This window comes from Rhinoderma darwinii (genome assembly GCF_050947455.1).
Source record: "Rhinoderma darwinii isolate aRhiDar2 chromosome 12 unlocalized genomic scaffold, aRhiDar2.hap1 SUPER_12_unloc_9, whole genome shotgun sequence".
NCBI lineage: Eukaryota > Metazoa > Chordata > Amphibia > Anura > Rhinodermatidae > Rhinoderma > Rhinoderma darwinii.
Genome location: NW_027461880.1, coordinates 531,132 through 543,514, shown reverse-complemented (window position 1 = coordinate 543,514; position 12,383 = coordinate 531,132).

Genomic DNA, 12,383 nt, shown 5'->3' with positions numbered 1-12,383 from the left:
AACTTTTTCACGAAATTCGGCGAACCTGCCGAACCGAACTTTTCATAAGTTCGCTCATCTCTAATAGTGAATATGGTATGAATTAGGGATATTAGATAGATATAATTAGGTACCTTGTTGAATAGATATGGGGAAACTACAGAAAGACTATAGAAAAGCAGCAAAAGTGAAACCTTCGTTTAGACCATTGGGGCTAAAAGAGTTAAGCCTATGTATCCAACTGGCTTCTTCTTGTAGCAATTTTCTATCTAAATTACCGGCCCTGGGGCCTAGTTTATCTTGCGTAATACCCCAGAAATGGAGAGAGTTGGCGTTTCCCTGATGTGAGAATCTGACGTGTCTGGAAAGTGGTGTGTCTTGTTGTGTGTTAATGGTACTTACATGCTTAGAGATCCTTCTTCTAAGCTGTTGAATGGTCTTGCCGATGTAGAGCTTTGGGCAAGGACAAATAGCGGCATGTATAACACCGCTACTCTGGCAATTGATAAATTGCCTGATAGTATATTGTTTACCATCCACGGGGTTATTAAAAAGCTTTGTTTTTTGACATGTATGGACAGAAAGTGCATCTGCCGCATGGGTACGAGCCTATGGCGGGTGGTGGAAGCCAAGTATTTAGAGGAATGGAAGTTGTAGTATAGTGACTGTGCGTCAGGTGTTCCCGAAGGTTCTTGCCACGTCGATAGGTGATGCTTGGTCTGTCAGAGATAACCTCAGCTAGATCAGGATCTGCTTGTAAAATAGGCCAATGTTGCCTTAATATATTCGATATTAAGGGGGAACAAGTGTCGAAATTGCCGATGCATCTGATGGTAGAGGAATGTTTATCTTTATTTATATCTAAACGCTTATTTCCATATAGGAGTTCATCTCTCGAGGTGGCCCTATCTCTTGCGTATGCTCTATGTAGGATTTTTTTTGGGTATCCTCGTGCCAAGAATTTTTGAAAAAGAGTGTCACACTCTTGTTGGAAAGTTTGTTCGTCAGAGCAGTTCCTCCTGGCTCTAAGGTATTGCCCTATAGGTATACCTTTTTTAAGGGCTGGTGGGTGAAAGCTCCCCCAGTGAAGGAAGCTATTTGTAGCCGTTGCTTTGCGGTAGATGTTAGCATGGACACCTCCACCAGAATCCAAAGAGATCTGAAAGTCTAGAAAATTTATTTGATTCGTGTGTATTTTGTGGGTGAAATTCATCCCAATAGTGTTGCTGTTGAGGATGTCCATGAAATCCAAAAAAAGTGTAAGATCACCATCCCAGAAAACGAGTATCATCTATATACCGACCCCAGAACAAAATGTGACTAGTGAAAAATAATAGATCCTCATTGAAAATGAAAGTGTCTTCCCACCACCCCAGAAATAAATTGGCGTATGTGGGTGTGCAAACTGTGCCCATAGCTGTGCCTTTGAGTTGATGGTAGAATTTGCCATCGAAAAGAAAATAGTTATGTGTGAGGAGAAATTGGAGAAGTGAAATGGTGAACTTCTTGTGTTCGTGAAACTGTGTGCCTTTTGTGTTCAGAAAGTGCTGAACTGCTTTTAGGCCAAGCTCGTGCTTGATATTAGTGTAGAGGGACTCTATATCTATAGTGGCTATTAGAGTGGTGGTGGAGACGTTGATCCCCTGGATTCTGGTGAGGGTGTCTTTGGTGTCCTTTAGGAAGGATGGTAGTGCTCTGACGAATGGTGATAAAATCTCATCAATATATATACTTATTCCTTGTGTCAGGTTATCGTTACCCGAAACGATAGGTCTACCGGGAACGGGCATAATGTTCTTGTGGATCTTCGGTACTGCGTAAAAAGTTGATAGAGTTGGGGTGGAGTTGAACAGGAATTTATATTCGTCTTGGGTAATCAGTTCTTTAGATTTGGCCTCATTGAGGATGAGGCTTAATTCCAGGAGAAAACGCTCCGTGGGGTTCTCCTCTAAAATAGTGTAAGTTAATGTGTCATTCAATAGACTATAGGCCATTGAGGTGTAGTCATCTCTATTTAAAATGACGATGTTACCACCTTTGTCAGATGATTTCAGTACAATCTCATTATTTTTGCAGAGTGTTTCTAAAGCAGCTTGTTCCATTTGACTAAGGTTGCCCCTACTTCCAAGTTTTTGTGTTTTAAGTTTGCTAAGTTCAGCACTCACCAGTTTGACAAAAATGTCAATATGTGCGAACTGTGAGAAGGGGGGGGGGGGTTCATACGTGATTTAGGTCGTAGGGATGAAAACGGGCCAGTGGCCATATTGACTCTATATTCATTTTCATTGGCCAGATCTTCTAAGGCATTTAGAGTTTTGAGTGCAGTGTGGTTAAACTGGTGAGTGTTGGTGTTGGTCTTAAAGTGTTTGTGCAAGGCTAGTTTCCTTGCAAATAGATGAATGTCCTTCGTCCAGGAAAACTCATCTAAAGGAAAGGTGGGGGTGTATGAGAAACAGTGGCAGATCCTCATATGGGCGTTTCGGGCGGCCGCCCGGGGCCCATGGCTCCCAGGGGGCCCATAGCTGCCCAAACCGCACACAATGGAAAAAAAACTCTCCAGGGATGCTGCCGGCCGCATTCTAGCGGTCATCGGTCCCACGTGCTGATGAAGAGGAGGGGGGATGTGCAGGGGGAGTCAATTGCGGTCAGGGAACAGGGGCATAGCACATCAGCTGTAGAGAGCAGACTGTCAGAGATTGTGATGGGCAGGTGCTGGAGTCTCCCTGACAGTCTGCTCCTCTGTGCTGCTGTACATTGTCCCTCCTGTCTAAACCTCCAGCAGCTGCCTAATAACGGCAACACTGAAACTAGAGGGTGAAGGACCTGTGGTGACATCACAGTCACATGATTAAGGTCCTGGAGGCTGCCAGAGACAAGCACCGCAGAGGAAGAGACTGGTAAGTGTGTGTGTGTGTGTGTGTGTGTGTGTGTGTGTGTGTGTGCTGTGTTTATAGTGTCTATATAGTGTGTGCTGGGTATATAGTGTGTGCTGTGTTTAAAGTGTCTATATAGTGTGTGCTGTGTATATAGTGTGTGCTGTGTTTATAGTGTCTATATAGTGTGTGCTGTGTATATAGTGTGTGCTGTGTTTATAGTGTCTATATAGTGTGTGCTATGTATATAGTGTCTATATGGTGTGTGCTGTGTATATAGTGTGTGCTGTGTATATAGTGTCTATATAGTGTGTGCTCTGTATATAGTGTGTGCTGTGTTTATAGTGTCTATATAGTGTGTGCTGTGTATATAGTGTATATAGTGTGTGCTGTGTATATAGTGTGTGCTGTGTTTATAGTGTCTATAATGTAAGTCTATATAGTGTGTGCGTGTAGTGTGTGTGGTTTGAATATATAGTGTGTGGTGTTAATGTGAATTGTATATAGGGTGTTTAATCTCAAATTTTTTTGTGTGCAAAATAATTTCCCACCCATAGAGCCCTCTGCAGTAAGTCAGAGGCTCAGAACCCCCCCTGCAGTATAATCTGCCCCATAGAGCCCTCAGTAGTTATTATACTGAGGGGGGGGGGGTCAGAGCGTTTGATTGACTGTTGAGGGTTCTATAGGGGAATAACTCCTTCCCCCCCAGAGCCATAAGGGCGGATTTACACGCGCGTCGCACGGACCTATGCAAGTATATGTGGCAGTGCAGATGGTCAGTGATTTTTGCGCAGCGTGAGTCCGCTGCGTAAAACTGTCGACATGTCCTATATTTCTGCGTTTTTTGCGCATCACGCACTCGTTGAAGTCAATGGGTGCGTGAAAATCATGCATGCCACACGGAGGCACCTCCGTGGGACGTGCGTGATTTGCTCAACAGCAGTAAAACTGTGATTGCAAACAGAAAAGCACCAGGTGCTACAAACATACAAACAGAGTGTCATAATAATGGCGGCTGCGCGAAAGGCACGCAGCCGCGCATCATATGGTGATGACACACGGAGCTGTTAAGTGCCTTTTGCACATGCAAAACGCCGCATTTTTTGCGTGCGCAAAACGCACACGCTCGTGTAAATCCGCCCTAAGTGTCAGACGCTTAGACCCTCCCATAGGGCACTCAGCAGTCAGTCAGATGCACTGGGGAGGGGTGTCTGACTGCTTAAAGGGTAACTAACGAAACTTTTTAAAAAAAATTACATGTCATAGTGACATGTCAAATGTTCTAATCGGTGGGGGTCCGGGCACTGAGACCCCACCAATCGCTGAAACAAAGCGCTCAGGTGAGTGCTGTGCCACTTTGTTTCTGATCGTCTTTTCTCTGATAGCCGAGCATGCGGTGTACGGGCACAACAGAAAGTCTATGAGTCCGTACACCGCGCCGAGGAAAGACAATCAGAAATGAAGTGGAACCGCGCTCACCCGAGCACTCCTGCTGCTTTGTTTTAGTGATCGGTGGTGGTCTCAATGCTGGGACCCCCATCGATCAAAACTTCTGACATATCACTCTCACTATGACACGCCAAATGTTTTTTAAAAGTTTAGTTACCTCTTGGGGACTGAATTTATTGGTTTGAGTTAATGTATGGGCCTGGGTCTTAATTTGCTTAGGGGTCTGGGGTATAAGACAATTTATGGTGTTTATGTCTGAATTTTTATGTTGCTATAGACGCTGAAAATGGCTACAGAATTGAGGGGAAAAGATTTCTCATCAGGAAACTCTGCAGTCATCAGGAGAAGTCGCCATAACGGTCTGTGTCAGATGGAGAAGAAAAGAGAACGACCCATCAGTGAAGACATCTCCTGTGAGTCATTGCATTTATCTGTCCCCTCTCCTGACATGTCTGTTATCGGAAATCCTTGTATTCCACATAAAGTCTTTGTGTATCCAGGACTAATAGACAAATGCGTGTTACCAATCCCCTTGTCAGGAGGAAGTGTCCCACACAGTGTGATAATGTCAGCGATATTTGGAGACTGTCAGTATGTAGGGACACAGCCCTTTGACAAGGGGAATTCTATATTTGCACCTTCTAAGCCCAGAGGAAGGGCAATCCTCCAGCCATGGTTTCCCTAGAGGTTTCCCCCACAGGGGGTTTTTCCTTTCCTGCGTGCTGGAGGGTGACTCTTCGTGAGTCGGAGGTTTGCCATTTTGGGTTTGGTCATATAATATAATAAAAGTTTTGACCATTTAACACCCAATTATAATGTTTTGTGTCTTTATTTTGCATTCTTTGGTTTGGTGATTGGGATTCTGGGTCTATCACATATCACAAAATCATAAGGCCGGACATCTACTTCCCACACTGACATAGAATGGAGACAACAAGCGTTGCTGCACAATTAAGTGTACACATCCTTACATTAAGATATTGTATTACGGTCTGTAGCCTTTGGGGGAATATATTAACCTTTCTACAACAGTTTACTAGCGTAGAAAATTCACAAAATGCGCAAATGTCGACATTTTTGGGGGCATAAAAATGAGCGGGGCATAGCAGAAATGGCCAACAATTTTACTATCATTTACGCCAGTAACTGATGTCAATTCTAGCAGAAATCTATATGTTTAATGCGGCCCAGATTTATCTCTGGGGGGCGTAACAAGGCAAAGGTCCGTGCCAGACCCATACCTCCCCCCAATCAGACTGTATGCCCCCCCAATCAGACAATAAAATACATTTAAAAAATGTACTTTAAATGTACAGCAGGCCGCAGCACGTAGAAAGTACTGATGACAGGCCGCACTGCAACTAAAAGATGCCACACATTTATTATGAGTCATTCGCCTGTTAATAAATGTGTTGCATCTCACTCCAGCAAACTGTTTAATAGGACTGGTGTATGAAACGCCAGTATTAAAGGGAATGCGTTGCTAGAAATTATGACAAATAGCTGCCCCCATACAGTTTAATGCCCCCTTAGCTACCTCTAGTACCAGTGCACACATATAAAGCGCCAGTGCCCTTATAGATAGTGTCACACACAGTGCCCATGTAGATGGTGCCCCCCCCCAGGGATTCCACTCCAGGAGGAGCCCCTGCCGTCACTGTCCATATATGGACAGTGACGTAAGGCATTCCCTATAAGAGCAGAATTCCTGTCCAGAGCGTCGGCCACGCTGTGGCCAGGGATTGCACTCCAGGAGGAGCCCTTGATGTAACTGTACATATATGGACAGTGACATCAGGGGTTCCGCCTAGGAGCGGAAACCCCGACCAGACCATCAGCAATGCAAAGGCTGTGAATTCCGCTCCAGGAGTAGTCCCCGACGTCAATGTACATATATGGATAGTGAGATAAGGGGCTCCGCACTTAAAGTAGCGCTGTGCCCGGGAATTCCTCGGCGAGTGATACTAATACAGAAGCAGGGAGCTGACGATCCCTTACATTAGCATCGGATTCAACTGTATCTGCATCCTGAGGACGCAGATACAGTTGACACCAAGACATACCACCGGCCGCTTGGGACAGCGTAACACCGCCCGGAATCCTGGACTGTCCCGCTGTATCCGGGACGGTTAGGAGGTATGCAGTAATTAGGACCATGCACATGCGCAGATTCCACAGTAAATGCTTGTTCATGAGCCTGCAAAAGAGGAGCTGCTCGGTTTGCCATTAGGGTGATGACTGACGGATAAGGCCTCGTTCACATCTGCATTATTGTCTCTGGTAAAATCACGGCCCCCCGCCTGACGGAAAGCCAATGGAATCCACTAAAGTCAATGGGTTCTGTCGGCAGGTGGTGGTTTCCGTTGTGCGACTGAACCGTTGCTTCCGTTATTCCTTTGTTCTGCACCACTGACGGAGCAGAACAACGAAACACACCAACGCAGGTGTGAACAGGGCCTTAGAGAGATAACTGAATACAGCAGCTGGCCATAAACTGAAATACTCTGCAGGTACAGAAGACAAATGGTAGACCAATTAGAAATGTGATTTATTTTGTACAATACATACAAGGCAATTTAAAAAAAAACAGTGCAAAGGTGTACATAGCCTTTAAGCAATCAGGAGGCATATTTTCAGATTCTGCTGGACTTCTCCCATATACCGGCGTTTCACGGCGTCCACGGTGTCCTCAATGCCCACCCCATTTACTTCTTGTTTAGCCACAATGCCCGCACGCCACAGCAAGCTGACAGTGCCCGCCCTAATGGTATATACAGGAGTGATGGAAATTTTATACCGAGATAATGGTGGGCTGGTACATACACGGATAATGGTGGTTATATATGGAGATGATGGCTGGTATATACAGGGATGATGAGAGTCCCTTATATAACCCCCATATTCCCTGTATATTACCCCCAAAAGGAGAGATCAGTAGCACATCGCAGTCCAAAACTCATGGAAAACTATTTTATGTTTCACCCATCCCACCCATCGCTGGAAGGACACATGACTAATATGATAATATTTTAATATAGAATTGTACATCCTAGCTAAAGAAAACTAACTTATGAGGTTTAGAGCTAGTTATATGTCAAAATTTTGATCTAAGGTATGCACACCGTGATGGGCGGTAGTCATGTAGACTGAACGCTTCCATGATTTGAATACGCTGTGACGTGGCACATTGGGTCACGTGAACGTGGTATACAGGTTACATCAACACTTTCATGACGTATCTTGTGGTTCGCGCTTGGGCATTGGAGATGAAAAAGACTGGAAGTCAACATGGCGTTCTGGGCCGGATGAAGAAGAAAAGAGAACATGAACGACGCCAATCTGAGAAGATGTCACCTGTGAGTCACTGAATTTCACTGCACTGTATTCACTTACACTACCGTTCAAAAGTTTAAGGTCACCCAGACAATTTTGTGTTTTCCATGAAAACTCACACTTATATTTATCAAATGAGTTGCAAAATGACTAGAAAATATAGTCAAGACATTGACAAGGTTAGAAATAATGATTTTTATTTGAAATAATAATTTTCTCCTTCAAACTTTGCTTTCGTCAAAGAATGCTCCATTTGCAGCAATTACAGCATTGCAGACCTTTGGCATTCTAGCTGTTAATTTTCTGAGGTAATCCGGAGAAATTTCACCCCATGCTTCCAGAAGCCCCTCCCACAAGTTGGATTGGCTTGATGGGCACTTCTTGCGTACCATACGGTCAAGCTGCTCCCACAACAGCTCTATGGGGTTGAGATCTGGTGACTGCGCTGGCCACTCCATTACAGATAGAATACCAGCTGCCGGCTTCTTCCCTAAATAGTTCTTGCATAATTTGGAGGTGTGCTTTGGGTCATTGTCCTGTTGTAGAATGAAATTGGCTCCAATCAAGCGCTGTCCACAGGGTATGGAATGGTGTTGCAAAATGGAGTGATAGCCTTCCTTATTCAAAATCCCTTTTACCTTGTACAAATCTCCCACTTTACCAGCACCAAAGCAACCCCAGACCATCACATTACCTCCACCATGCTTGACAGATGACGTCAGGCACTCTTCCAGCATCTTTTCAGTTGTTCAGAAGAGGCTGGACTCAGCAGGGAGGGCTTCAGAGGGACGCCTCCATGACAAGACATAGTAGGGAAAGGATTAATTAAGTGTGAGAAGGAGGGAGTAGTAGGGGGAGGTAGAAGAGGGGTAGGGAGGAGTCAGGGGACGTTACCAGTCTTCCCGCTGTTTTCGGCATTGAGCCGGAAGCAGCGGGACGAAGAACAAGCAAAAGTGACAAGCTCCCTCTGCTACCGCGCTTACTTCTTACCTGGCCATGTCGGAGGTCGGCATGTTAGAGCAGCTGCGTGTGGTAGCTGCATTTCACTGTCCCGGGTGGTTGGAGGAGACCGTGGCTGCACTGTCCAGGATCCCGGAGGCTAACTCGCCTCCACGCCAGGCCCGGCGCTCAGGGTCAGTAGCTCTGAGGGACAGGCTCGCCTCCCCCGGCCCCCTCCCTAGTGCTAGTACTGTGGCGGCGGGGGGGGGGAGTTGGCAACCCGTGCTCCTGCTCGTATGAAGCAGAGAGCGTCGTCGGGGGCAGCGGTGGCTCAGGCCGGGTCTCCCCGTCGCTCCCGGCGGTCCCGCCCACCAGAACGCCTCAGCCCGGAGGTGGTCCCACGGACACGGCGTCGCAGGGGGAGCCCATCAAAGGATGCTGCAGGCCAGGCAGCTGGGAGGGCCACCTCTTCCCAGGCCCTGCATCCTGGCAGGAATCCCCGGCCGCGACGAGGTCCGGCGGTACACAGGGGGTCGCAGGCCGGGCTCCCTGCTCCATCGGACGCAATATCCAGAGAGCAGCCCACTGCCGCCCCGCATGGTGATGTTCCGGCCAGGGGGCAGGCTTCCTCGAGACCTTCAGGGAGGATGCCTAGATCATCAGCGGCGACGAGGCAACAGGTCCGGTCGGAAGTCTGGGTCCCTGCGGTCGGGCGGCAGGTGGCCGGCCCATCTTCAGCATGTCGTTGTCCCCGTGTAGGAGATGTCGGTGGGATGGCCAGTCATCGGCGAGAGAGGATCTGGAGGATGGCGAATTGGACGATTTTCGGCGAAGTCAGGATTTTCCGGCTGACGGGAACACAGCGCCTGGGTAGCCCGGTGAGTGTGTAACTCCTTCTTTGCTGTATCCAGCGATTTTTATGTCGGGGGGGGGGCAGCAAGTGCGGCATCGGCTGCCGGTAGCGGCGCGGTCGGGCGTGACGGCGCTGGCTTAGCGGATTTAGTGGGTTGCTTGCGGGAGTTGGTCAGGCGCTTAGAGAGGGCTGCGGCACCTGTAGCTACGGCGGGGTCCCCGGCGGTAGTTTGGGAAGGTCCTCGTGAGGTTGGAGTGTTACAGTCGCGTCCCGGGGTTGTGGAAGGGTTGGCGGCATCTAAGGAAGCGGTCGCGGTGTCCGTTCAGACCGAGGCGCAAAAAGATGGTGATCGGGTGCGGCTTGACGATCGTGCTCGTGGCGAGGTGTATGTATGCTTCGAGGGTCCGTTAGGGGCACACCTAAAACAGGAGGTCCGCGAGCGGATCTGGAAGGACGAGTACGTGGAGATTTTTTCTCTTCTGCCGCTTGCAAAATTCAATTTGGATAAAGGCAAGCGGGACGAGAGTAAGAAGGAGGAAGAGGAATGTCGGCGGTATAGGCTTATCCCGCAGACGTTCGTCAATTGGTCGCAAGCGTTTACCATTTTAGCCAGCGTGATCGGAGAGAAGGCGCCTGAAAATTGCTCGGCGTTATTTTGCTATTTTGATGCCATCGGGGAGGCTCATAGGGCATACGGGGGTCAGGCGTGGTTGCGGTACGATGAGCAATTTCGTCAGCGAAAGGCAGTTTGGCCGGCGATTCGGTGGGACCAGAAGGATATTGCGCTTTGGTTGAAGGTGACGGCTCCGGTGAAGCAGTCCTTATCCGGGAGCGTTGGCCAAGGAGGTCAGTCTAGCCAGGCCGGGCAAGGTTCAGGGGCAAAACTAGGATTCTGCTGGCAATTTAATGATGGCCAGTGTAAGTTCGGGGCCACATGTAAGTTCAAGCACGTGTGTTCAGAATGTAATGGTTCATCCCACGGGGCTGCCAAGTGTATGTGGAAGAAGCGGTCAGGGAACCAGTCCTCCTCGGCTGGTCAAGGGGTTGTCGCCGGTGAGGGTGGAAAGGATGGTCCCGTATCTAAATGAGTATCCAGATAGGGTTGCGGCCAAGTTAATTTATGAAGGGTTTTGTGTTGGTTTCGTTATACCTCCGCCTCCTTATGAGGTTCCGGTGACGCGGCGCAATCTTAAGTCGGCTTACTTGCATGCCGAGATCGTGTCGGAAAAACTATTAAAAGAAGTTTAGTTGGGGCGCATGGCGGGGCCGTTTGTTGATCCGCCAATAAATGATTTAGTGGTGTCCCCATTGGGTATTGTGCCAAAGCGGGAGCCCCAAAAATTTCGTTTCATTCAGCATTTATCCTTTCCCAAGGGCTCGTCGGTGAATGATGGGATTGATCATGAGTTGTGCTCTGTAGTGTACACATCATTTGACAAGGCGGTGGGGCTAGTTCGCGCAGCGGGGCCTGGCGCGTTGTTAGCAAAAACCGACTTTGAGGTGGCTTTCCGGTTGTTGCCGGTTCATCCAGAGAGCCAACGGCTGTTGGGTTGTTTTTGGAATGGGGCTTTTTATGTGGATAGGTGTCTTCCTATGGGGTGTTCCCTTTCTTGCGCATATTTCGAGGCATTTAGTAGCCAGGGTTGACTCTTTGATACATTACCTGGATTATTTTTTGTGCGTCGGCCCGGGGGGTTCGCCTATTTGCGGTAATTTGCTGCATTCATTGCAGAAGGTTGCGAAGGATTTTGGGATTGCCTTGGCGCCGGAAAAGACTGAGGGCCCGGTCTCTACCATTTGTTTTTTGGGAATTGAAATTGATTCGGTGGCAATGGAGTGTCGACTTCCTGTGGATAAATTAGGGTCATTGAGTCAGGAGGTACGGCGGGCTTGTAGGTTGAAGAAGATGACGTTGCGCAATCTCCAGTCTCTGCTGGGGAAGTTGAATTTCGCTTGCCGGATTATGCCGATGGGGAGAGTTTTTAGTAGACGTTTGGTGGCAGCAACGGCGGGGGTTCGGGCGCCACATCATTTTGTGCGGCTCAGGGAGGAGCTTCGGGCTGATCTTCAGGTTTGGGATGATTTTCTTGGTCAGTATAATGGTCGCTCTCTATGGATGGCTCCAGCGCAGGATACGAGTGATTTCAATTTTTTTACGGATGCGGCTGGGGCAGGTGGTTTTGGTGCATACGGGGGTGGTCCTTGGTGTGCAGGTAACTGGCCGGCTAGCTGGGTGTCCAGCGGACTCACGCCGAATCTGGCCCTGCTCGAGCTGTTCCCTATCGTGGTTGCAGCAACCATTTGGGGGGACAGGCTTAGGGACAAGAAGGTCCGTTTTTACTGCGACAACATGGGGGTGGTGCTAGCCATTAATAACATCACCGCATCCTCTCCTCCGGTAGTTCATTTGTTGCGACATTTAGTTTTGGTGTGCTTGTCGTTGAACGCGTGGGTGGTCGCGGTGCATGTGCCGGGGGTACGGAATTGTATCGCTGATGCTCTTTCTCGCTCGCAGTGGGATCGATTTCGTCAATTGGCACCGGGAGCGGAGCACCTCGGTTTGGCTTGTCTGGGACATCTCTGGGATCTGGTTTCGGTCCCGTAGAACGATTGGTTGAAAGGTCATTGGCACGTACGGCATGGAGTGCTTATTCTGCTTGTTGGAAGCAGTGGGAGGAGTGGGTAAGAGAGTTGGGTAACGTCAGCACGGATCAAGACAGGTTGGTGGCACTTTTGTATTGGTTGGGGGACGCTTGGGAGGCGGGGTTTTCCCTGGCTAAGGTCAATCGTTTCGTTTCTGCACTGGCTTTTGGTTTTAAGTTGCGGGGTTTTCGGGATGTGTCTAAGGAATTTTTAGTAGGACAAGCTTTAAAGGGTCTGCGTCGAGGTAGGGTCGAAGCAGATCGTAGACGGCCCGTGTCTTTTGCTCTCCTCGGTTCTTTGGGCGTATCGCTAGT